Below are 11,553 nucleotides of genomic sequence, written 5' to 3' on the forward strand. Positions count from 1 at the left end.
TGGGGGGTTGAGCTGCTCCAAGGTTGGTTTATTTCATGGCTCAGTCGTCAAGTACCAGGTTGTTTCTATTTTTCCACTCTACTATCAAGAATGTTTTGGCTTTATCCTTGGTAGGCTTTTCTCATATTCACAGGATGAATCACCACAATTCAGACACAGTAATGGCCACCAGAAGTCTTTCAAAAAGAATTTCCTCATCTTAAAAAAAAATAATTTAAATGTATATATATTTTTTCTTTTTAACATTTTCTTGTGGAAAATTGCAAACAAAAGTAGTGAGAACAGTATAAGGGAATCTTCATGTGCCCCACATCCCAATTACCAATTATTTACTGTCTGCAAATCCTGTATTTATAGTCCTACCCACTTATCTTCCACCGCTGCCACTGCCTATATGTAAAATAATAATGATGATAACAATAACAATTCTTTGGTATTACTAATTATCTTAGTCAGTGACCAGATTGCTTCAACTACCTCAAAAGGGTTTTCCCCCCTTCAGTTTGTTCTTTGAATTAGAATCCAATTAAAGTCCACAAATTGCAGTTGGTCAATATATGCTTAAGTTCCTTCTACTCTAGGTTCCTCCTCCATCTGTCTTTTGTTTTTCTTTGCTTTTCTTTGAAATTTTTTTTAAGTTTATTGTTTTTTAGTAATCTCTACACCCATTGTGTGGCTCAAACTCACCACCCCAGGATCAAAAGTCTCACACTGTTCCGACTGAGCCAGCCAGACGCCCCATGACTGATTGTTTTTGTGATGTTAGAAGTCACTGATTCATTATTTCATTAGGAGTTGTAAAACAGTGATATAATTTTATCATTGTTTATTAGCGGGACTGTTTTTATAAAGGGGAAATTCTTTCACCAACTATTTGATTACACTGAGATACAGTTCATATAGGAAAGATAGAATAAGTAATTGGATCTTTCTTTGTATTTCTAGCTTTCAAAACAATTAGATGGCTTGCTAGCATCCTCCATAAGGGACTAATAAACTGTTTTAGTATTGTTATGAACTCAGCAATTTAAACATAATTTATGTACTTCAATCAATTGCAGTTATTCTTATTAATGCTTAAATTTCCAGTCATTGACATATGGGAGATTCTTCAAGTGGGCTTCTGAGTTCTTTTGACTCAACCCTAATAGTCTTGGGAAGCTTCCTTGCTTTCTGGTGTGATAAGAGGTAAATATCCTACCACAGACCTGGATTCAGCTATTTCTTTAAGGAGCCTTGCTTCTATTTAATGTGATTGTCTATTTAAGGATTTAAGTAGTCAACTGCAGTCTCTTTCATTGCCACTGGGTTGGTCATCGAATCTAGGCCTTTATACAGAGCTAAGAAGTACTTTTTTTTTTTTTTTTTTTAAATAAAATACATGGCGAATTCATACTGATACTTCCAATTCAAAGTTAGGATCACAGGGTTTTTATTTAATCTGATTGATCTTCTATTCCACTCCAAAAATTTCCATCTCAAAAACACCAACATAATTACTCAAGTGATTTATCCCACAACACACAAACTGCCGTCTGAAAATAACAAATACTGTCATTAACAATGTAATTCATAAAAACACCTCAGGATTTATTTTTGGAGTACTTATATATATGTATGTATGTATGTCTATACATATATATACACAGTTGAATTACTGTGATTTAAAGTCACTTGGAATTGTTCCTCTCTGTGCAATTATACCACAACTCAAATCACTTTCCTATTATTTTTGAAAGATTGCCTTTTTAAACTATTTCAAATTTCTTTTTTTTTATTTTTTTTAACATTTACTTATTTTTTGAGAGAGAGAGAGAGTGAGCATGAGGGGGGAGAGGCAGAGAGAGGCAGACAGGGGATCCGAAGCAGGCTCAGTGCTGTAAGCACAGAGCCCAAGGCCAGGCTGGAACTCACCGCCTGTGAGATCATGACCTGAGCTGAGAACAAGAGTCGACCACTTAATCGACTGAGCCACCCAGGCACCCCTAAAATTTAGTAGTTATTTAAACCAACCTTTTCAAGCAGCAACTATCAAGTCTAAAAGTCTAAAACTTGTATTTTTTTATTAACATTTCTTAGACTTTAGCAACCACTGTAATGAAAGTTTAATAATGTATTTCATAAACAGTATTTTTATTATTAGACCATTTGCTGATTTTAATAAAACTAAAAATATGCCTTAAAAAAGTCAAAGTGGGATAGGGTGTGGGGCTTAGAATGTGAAACCGATTGCAAAAGGTAAAAAATGACAGCAGAATTAGATAACTAAATTTTCTTTGATGAAGACAGGAATATAAATGAGGACCAAGGGGCTCCTGCGTGGCTCAGGTGTCTGACTCTTGATTTTGGCTCAGGTCTTAATCTCATGGTTCGTGAGTTTGAGCCCCACATCAGGCTCCACACTAACAGTGTGGAGGCTGGGTGGAATTCTCTCTCTCTCTCTGCCCCTCCCCTGATCGCACTTTCTTTCTCTCTCTCTCTCAAAATAAATAAACTTAAAAAAAAAAAAAAAAGATGAGGACTAAATTTAGAAAAACACAACACATGTTTTAGTCAATGACAGGCCCTTGAAATTTAAATATTACTTTCACTTTTGAAAGTAATGTATGGAGCAGTCTTGAACAATGGATCTGAGATAACTACTCTGTTCATTTTTTTTTTTTAATGTGAATTTTCTAATACAGTGTAATCCACAGCCAGCTTTTGAGTCGAAGCTGGATTCAGGGCAGATTAGTTTCTGAATGTGTTAGTAATTTCTGTGCCAAGTATTCGTCCTGTCAGATAACATCTGTTGACCAGAAGCAACACTGTCCATTATAATAAAGCACAATATACAATGTTTTTCCTCAGTGAAAAATCTCTCTAAAGAAATTTCTAGAAATAAATTTATTTTACTTAACTTTTAGGTAATTTTTTAGTGGATAAATGGGAGGAATTTAACCAGTTAAATGTTATTTGAATTTTTCACATGGATATTTAATTTTAAATAATCATTGCCCAAATTAATGATTAAACTAATATAAAAACTTACCTTTTGTTTTCTGAGATTATTTCTTATGATTACTGATTTCTGGGGGAGGGGAAGAAAATGAAGAGAATTACCTTTTTCCTTTATCAAGTGATGTGACAATGAAAACACTGTGGGCATTATTACTCCCCTTTAAGGATGGTGATCCCTTCTCCCATATCAGAAATGCTTTCCTTCGGGGGGCACCTGGGTAGCTCAGTGGGTTAAAAGTGTCTGACTTCAGCTCAGGTCATGATCTCATAGTTTGTGAGTTCGAGCCCTGTATCCGGCTCTATGCTGACAACTTAGAGCCTGGAGCCTGTTTCGAATTCTGTGTCTTCCTCTCTCTCTCCTCCTCCCCATGCTCTCTCTCTCTCTCTCTCTCTCCTTCAAAAATAAATAAAAACATTAAAAAAAAGAAATGCTTTCCTTCAGAACTGGGGAAAGAACTTCCTTTGGAGTGAAAGATCTGTAGACTGTGGTTATACTGATTATGTTTCAAGCAGAAACCAAATAGAATGACCAATTAAACTGATTTTTAAAATTCATTTTTAGATTAGATGATGATTGAATTAATCATGTAGTGATTTTATTCTATTTTTAAGATATTTAGGGGGCATCTGGGTGGCTCAATCAGCTATGTGTTCGACTCCTGATTTTAGCTCAGGTCATGATCTCACAGTAGTGAGTTTGAGCCCTGCATTGGGCTCCATGCTGGTAGCACAGAGCCTGCTTGGGATTCTCTCGCTCTCGCTCTCTCTGCCCCTTCCCTGCTCATGCACGCTCTCGCTCTCTCTCTGCCTCTCTGTCTCTCTCTCAAAATAAATCAATAAGCTTAAAAAAAGATATTTAGAACTGCAGATTTTACAAAGGCACCACCCAGTTATTTTACTCATATAAAACTTTCAATAAGGAAAATGTAACATTTTTTAAAAGAATTCAAATAGTAGAAAGTATTCTGGAACTAAGCTCTTTTGAATTCACCACCGTGGTCCCTCTTACTTCTCTCCATCCCCAGACCGTCTCCAATCTGTTACTGTACCTCAGTTCCTCACACTGTGGCCGTCTAGGGAGTCTCCCTACCATTCAATTTACAGAGTTATTCTTCTAAAATGGTAAGTTGAGCATGTTACCTCTCAGTTTGAAACCACTAGCCCACCATTATCCAACTGACATTTAAAATTGTTATGACTTTACAGTCAAAATTCTTACTCTATAGTATAACATCTGAGGCCCTCCACAGACCACACCTGTTCCACCTCTCTCCATTCTTATTTTCTGTTCTTACTCCTATTTTCCTGCGGTCTCCAGCCACCTTCCCTCACCCATGATCCAAACAGCCTACATGATTTAACAGCATCCTTACTTGAACTTGCCATCCTGTTTATGCCTCACAGATTTGTACATATAGTTCACCCCATGTGGAAGGGCACTCCCAATCCCTCAACTGGCTCAACTGCTCTCTAATCACCCAGCTCCAACTTCATCTGCTTTGCAACGCCTTTCCTCACTGGACTGAGCTGAATCTTTCACATCTTTCTTTGGTCATTCTGTACCTTCTCTATTATTGGATTTATTCTGTTTTTCAATCATTTGTTTACATTTTAGAATCTCCAAGCAAAATGGAAGTTGTCTGAGAAGAAACACCATATTAGGGCCCTCAATAAATGTTTGTTGAATGAAATTATGAGGTTCAGAGAGTTATGGTCCTGTGTATAGTATCGACCTCTATGAACTGCTGCTCTTTGGCCATTTTGACCTACAATAATGGCGATTTCATAAATATATTCCAAGAGGTAAACCCTGAGAAAAATTCAGATTGTTAATTTCCCTAAAATAGTAATAGCTTATAATGTAAACACAGAATTTTCTCAGGTTGTATGGAAACCCAAGTGAAGATATTCCCACATATAAATGTGTTTTTTCCCATAAAGATATCAGCCCATATACTTCTCCTCATAGTACAAAGCCTGCTTGTTATTCTGGATGGAATTTTCATTCCATTTGTATTTTTCCCCCCTCAAGAATTACATACATACACATCTTGCTCAGGTCTCTATGTAGACCGTTTCCCATCATATCTTTGTTAATAGTTTAGAGAGAAGAATGTAGCATTTTGGTTCAACAGTGCTCTGGGAAGCCTTTTCAGCTTCAGAACAAGCATCACCACATTAATCAATTTACATGAGAACTGTAGCTGCAGGCAGATTCCAGTGCAATTACTTGTGCCACCTCACATTATTTTAGCTTCACTGTTCCTGAAGAGATTGCTTCCCAAGTATTTAAACATGACTCTTCATGACAGTGACTGGCTTTCTCCTAGGCCTAGCGCTGAACGGAAATATCCAGTGTCTTCCTTAAAATATAGTATTCCTTAAAAATCATTCAAAAATCGGGGCGCCTGGGTGGCTCAGTCGGTTGAGCGGCCGACTTCGGCTCAGGTCACGATCTCGCGGTCTGTGAGTTCGAGCCCCGTGTCGGGCTCCATGCTGACAGCTCGGAGCCTGGGGCCTGTTTCCGATTCTGTGTCTCCCTCTCTCTGACCCTCCCCTGTTCATGCTCTGTCTCTCTCTGTCTCAAAAATAAATAGACGTTAAAAAAAAAATTTTTTTTTAAAAATCATTCAAAAATCAAGTTAACATAATGAAACTGACACGAGAGCTTATATAAATTCTTGCACAGACATTTCTTGTCCAATGATAACTCACTTCAAAAGATTTATCCATGAATACAGCAGCAATGAAGCAGGGTTCCCAGCACCATCTTAACTCTTTTTTACCTATTGGCTATTTTGGTTACAGTAATATTTTCTGCTTCTCCCTAAAAGTCAATTTCCTGTTTCCTCATAGCTCAGTATTGAAATTGGAAGCAAAATTTCTCATATTCCCGTCTGTGCACACAGTTGGCCATCATCTGGACTGTGTGGAATATCGTCTTGGGGATGAGTCAAATCCCCATTGTTTGCAGTCTAATATAAAAAAATGGCTTGGGGCGCCTGGGGGGCTCAGTCGGTTAAGCGTCTGTCTTCGACTCAGGTCAGGATCTCACGATCTGTGAGTTCAGGCCCCGTGTCAGGCTCTGTGCTGACAGTTCAGAGCCTGGAGCCTGCTTCAGATTCTGTGTCTCCTTCTCTCTCTGCCCTTCCCCCACTTGTGCTCTGTCTCTCTCTCTCTCTCCCTCAAAAATAAATAAAGTGTAAAACAAAAAAAATGGCTAAAAATATATGGTTAAAACATGAAGAAAGTTGTGGTGGAACTTACTCTACTAGATATAAAGACCTATAAAGCTATAGCGAGTAAAATGGTTAGGTGAATGGATGAACAAATGGCTATTGAAAGAGAAGAGGGAGCTGAGAAACAAGTCTACATACACATGGAAAGAAAAATTACTACTGATTAGAAATCATTGAGGAAATGATGACTTCTTTAGTAAGTGGTGTAGGGATTATTGAGTATCCAAATGGAAAAACAACATCAGCCCATTACCTCACAATATACAACCCCAAATTTCCAAATGGATTAACAATTTTAAAGCGAAAAGAAAACACTTTAAAATTGTGGAAGAAAGTATTTTTTTGACTTTAGAATGGGGAAGGGTACCTCAGACACAAAATTATAAAACAGAATAAAAAGATTAGTTGTTTAATTTGATTACATTAATATGAAAACTTCTAAACAACAAAAGTGACTATGATGGAAATGAAAAGATAAACTACAAAATATAAAGCCAACAAAGTATAAGAATCTAGAATATTTGAAGAATTTCTACCTATGAATAAAAAACAGAGAAACATCTTAAGCAGAAATTCACAAAGGGCAAGAAGTCATAGAAGAGTGGCACCTGTCTGGCTCATTCGGTACAGCATGTCACTCTTGATCATGAGTTCAACCCCCGCGTTGGACTTAAAAAAAAAAAAAAAAGTGCCTTAGTGCCTTCATTTAAGAAAAAGAATTCATTGAAGAAAGATGAATAGCTAATAAATATGTGAAAAGATACTCACCTTCACTGGTAACCAATGAAATGCAAACAAAAACAACAATATGCAAAGCATTTATACCTATCAGACTTGAAACAAATTAAAAAATCTAATACCAAGCCATGTGCTTGTGTATATTCAAAGCTTATTGGTAGATTGTTTGGAAAATAATTTGACAGTATTTAGTAAAGATGAAGATCCTCATACTCTATGACCCAACAATCCCATTTCTAAGTGTATATCCTGTGGAAACTCCCACATGTGCTCAAGCTAATATGTACCAGGATGACCATAGAAACACTGTAATAGTGAAAAAATTGGAAATAGCCTAAATGAATATCAGTAAAAAATGAAAAAAGAGGGGTGCCTGGCTAGCTCAGTCAGTGGAGCATGCGATTCTTGATTTCAGGGTTGTGAGTTTAGGCCCCATGTTGGGCCTAGAGCTTACTTTAAAAAATAAAACATAGGGGTCCCTGGGTGGCTCAGTTGGTTAAGCATCTGACTTTGCCCCAGGTCATGATCTCACTGTTTGTGGGTTTGAGGCCCACGTCAGGCTCTGTGTTGACAGCTTAGAGCCTGCTTCAGATTCTGTGTCTCCCTCTCTCTCTGCTCCTCCCCCACTTGTGCTCTGTCTCTCTCTCTCTCTCTCTCTCTCAAAAATAAATAAAAACATTTTTAAAAATTAAAACATAAAAAAGTAAAAATACATTAAAAAAGAAAATGAAAAAATATTTTATGCTTTGTTGATACAATTTTATTCTGAAAAATTGAGATTCTGTGTAGATATTAAAATTAATCTGAGTCCCTTATTTACTTTTCTAGGAAAGCAACTTGTTTATAAAGGGGAATACTGCTACCTATTATATACATTATATATCAATTATATAGTCAGATTAACAAGAAAAAATTTGTTTCACATTATCAATCAGGTGATAGTTCATTAAATATAACAAAGCTACTGAGCAAAATCAGCCCCCTCTGCAAACATAATTTATAATTTAAAGTGAACAAACAGTTTTCTACAGCACACATTGTAACAAAATAATTACCTATTAAAATAAAACTTTAAATGTTATAGGAAAGATGGGGTTTTTTTTGCCATTGTTTCAGTATACAAACTTAGAGAAGCAATTTTCTGTTGACAAGATAGAAAAAATACATAGATTTCTTTAATTTTTTGGTAACTGATATGCAAATATAATATTCACCCTTACATTTCTTTCTAAAAACAAGATAATTGTGCTTTTAGGAAGGAACTAGAGCTACATATATCAACATGGATCTCAAAGATATAATGTTGAGTAGAAAATGCAAGTGACATGTAGTGTATGATACCATATGCTTAAAAAGAAGAAAAACCTTGTTATTCATAGACAGCCGTGTATAAAAGTATAAATATATGCAGGGACATGATGCATACAATTTTAGAAGAGTGGTTATCTCTGAAGAAGGAGAGGAATGAAATAGGGGAAAGACACATAGGAGAATTTTATATTTTTATTGCTTTATTTCTTTTTTTTTTTTAATTGTTTTTTCAACGTTTATTTATTTTTGGGACAGAGAGAGACAGAGCATGAACGGGGGAGGGGCAGAGAGAGGGGGAGACACAGAATCAGAAACAGGCTCCAGGCTCTGAGCCATCAGCCCAGAGCCCGACGCGGGGCTCGAACTCACGGACTGCGAGATCGTGACCTGGCTGAAGTCAGACACTTAACCAACTGCGCCACCCAGGCGCCCCTAGTTTATTTTTTAAGTAAGCTCCATGCCCAATGTGGGGCTTGAACTCACAACCCTGAAGTCAAGAGTCACATGCTCTACTGACTGAGCCAGCCAGGCATCCCTGCTTTACTTCTTTAAAAAGATGTAAAATAAAAATGGCCAAATGTTCTACTTCAAAGCAGGATTGTGGGTAGATGTGTATTCATTATACCATTCTCTATCCTTTTTTGTATGTTTGAAATATTTTGAAATTAAAGTGTTAGATAAAAGTGAGAAAACCTCACTCTTTTATGTTCATGTACTTTATCCTCCTTTTCAAAAGCTGGAATATTAGCTAACTGGCCCTTCTGCAGCATACATCTGGCATTCAACACTACCATGAACTTGGAAGGCTAGGTTTTAATCTTCTTCAGGACCAAACTGTGTGGCCTTGAACAAATCATACATTCTCCCTGGACCTTGGTTTCCTACCTTGTTAAATGAGAAGATTGAACTAGAATGTCTTCTAACTTTCCTCTGACTCCCAAGAGTTGAGATCACCTTACCTGTGAGAATGGACGGAAGAAAGAATCCTTAATGTCATGAGGGATGTATTCTGAAGCTATATGGCTGCCAGGTGGCTAAAAACTCATAGGCAGGTCCTGTCTTAAAGGCAGACGCTGCATCTGATCCAAGAACTCTGTAATGCTACGGGTCCATGAGTCCTACTGAAAAGGAAGTGCATCATGGACTAAATGTCTGAGGAATTTTGACCATTCCTTGCCCCTCGCCTTACAGTTAATAATTACTGTGTTTTCCTCTGGACTTGTCACAGCTCTTCTTCCATAAACGGTCAGCACAGAGCCCAACACAGGGCTCGAGCCTACAAACCGCGAGATCCTGACCTGAGACAAAGTCAGATGCTTAACCAGCTGAGCCACCCAGGCACCCCTAACTTCTTCTAGTACTTTAAACCTTCCTCAAAGCTAACCACTCACTACACTCACTTCAGTTGTAATTTTAGTTTTAAAGGAGCATGGATATATCTAACATAGAAAAGAAATACAGCAATGAGAATTCATTCAGTTACCATGAGAATGAGATTCACTACCTCTGGAAATCTTAGGACTTAGTGAAAGTCATAGAATTCTTTTCCGCCTCCAGAAAAGAAATACACAGGCTGCGCAAATAAATGGCATTTTCAGGAAGGTGTTTCTGGTTCCCTACTGCATCCTCCACACTTGACAAAGGTGAAACCAGCTACCATCTCCCTCAGTCACTACAGACTTGGAAGCAGAGCAGCAGGTAACAGCCAAAGTGTCCTCCATGGCCAGAAAATGCAGAACAGAAGTTGCCCTTTCACCTCCTATAGACTGATGGGACATAAGAGGTCAGAGAGGGTCCCAGTGCGTTCCCAGATACAAGTGATGAATCATGTCTAATTATGATGGATAGGTAGAAGAGTGATAGTCTCCCCCCACGCACCTGCTTTGGGATATTAAAAATTAGACATTGCTTGCTTTTTCTTCCCCCTTTGGCAAGTTTTGATTAAAAATTCCTTTCCTCTGAATGGTTTGAAAATACTTGATTTTCTGCCAGGGATTTTCTTAAAGTAATATCCTGCTTTAGTTTCAGAAATGTAAAATGTGGGTTAGGGATTAAGAAAGATCTCCCTGACTTTAGAACAAATAATACTTATAAAAGGCCCTGTCTAAAGTAGTCCAAGAAAAGTACAGGCTGTCTTTTATGATTGGTCAAAAAGATTGGACGGAAAACTAAAAATCTGTTGCTTGATTGGATGGTAAAAGCTTCCAGCTCCGTTTTGAGGTTGCTCAGCCTGTAGGGCCAAATACCGTCCTATGATTCCCTTCTGGGATCTTGTTCCAGGTTCTATGAGTAGCTGAGTGATCAAAGACCAGTGATCAAAGACTGCATCTGCATTTCTCTGCCAAATGGAAATTTAAGAACAAACCTTCTCATTAGCCATAGGTGTTGCAGATTTGAGGCTAGAGTCTTATTTCTTGTGGTCAAGAGGGAATTGAGAATGTGCCATCCTGAACCTGGAAGAGAAGGAAAGGCCCAGACTCTGCAGAGCAGTACCCGGTTATGAATTCCTGCCCGTCATTTCCCTGTCACACAGCAAGAGCCGTTGCTGAATAGAGAGAGAGAGGCAATTATCCTCAATTTTAGATTTTTCTGAGTAGAAGAAGAAAGCCATAGTGCGTTCTTACTGTACTTTTGGAGAGACGAAATGGCAAGAAAACCGAACAGCACTTAATTTTTACCTCTTTTCATGACCACTGGAAAGCTTTACAGCGTCAAAGCTTATTGTCGATACAACCTCTCTAAGCAGCAACTACTTTTATTTGGTGAAATCAATTCACTACTTTTGAAGACTCTGAATAACATTTATTAATGGACATGTATGGAACTGCCTACTATGGTACCGGCATTGTATGAGGTGCCTGGACAGACGGAAAAGCTCACATTCTAGTCGGAGAGAAAGACCAACAAGAGGTGCTATCAAATTGTTAGGACACAGAAATGTGAAAGCAGCCGCGGAAGCCTGGAAAAGTAGGAAAGGGAACCGTGGCCACAGAGGGCTCCCGGCAAAGACAGTTCGCTCACCTGAGTTTTGACGGATGAGTAGCATTGGCCAGAGGAAGAAGTGGGGACTTGGGTCAGTGGGCATTCCAGGTGAAGGGAGAAGTCGAGGTGACCATTCAGAGTCTAAGATGTTTGGGGCCTGTAGGTAATTCCTGTCGACACTGCTACTGTTCATTAGAGTGCATGCCAGAGCACCTGCTGAATGAATTTCAGTGCTTACCTGGAGCTCTGACATCTTGGAATCGAATCATAACAATCACAGGGT

This window comes from Prionailurus bengalensis, chromosome B1 (genome assembly GCF_016509475.1).
Source record: "Prionailurus bengalensis isolate Pbe53 chromosome B1, Fcat_Pben_1.1_paternal_pri, whole genome shotgun sequence".
Taxonomy (NCBI): Eukaryota; Metazoa; Chordata; class Mammalia; order Carnivora; family Felidae; genus Prionailurus; species Prionailurus bengalensis.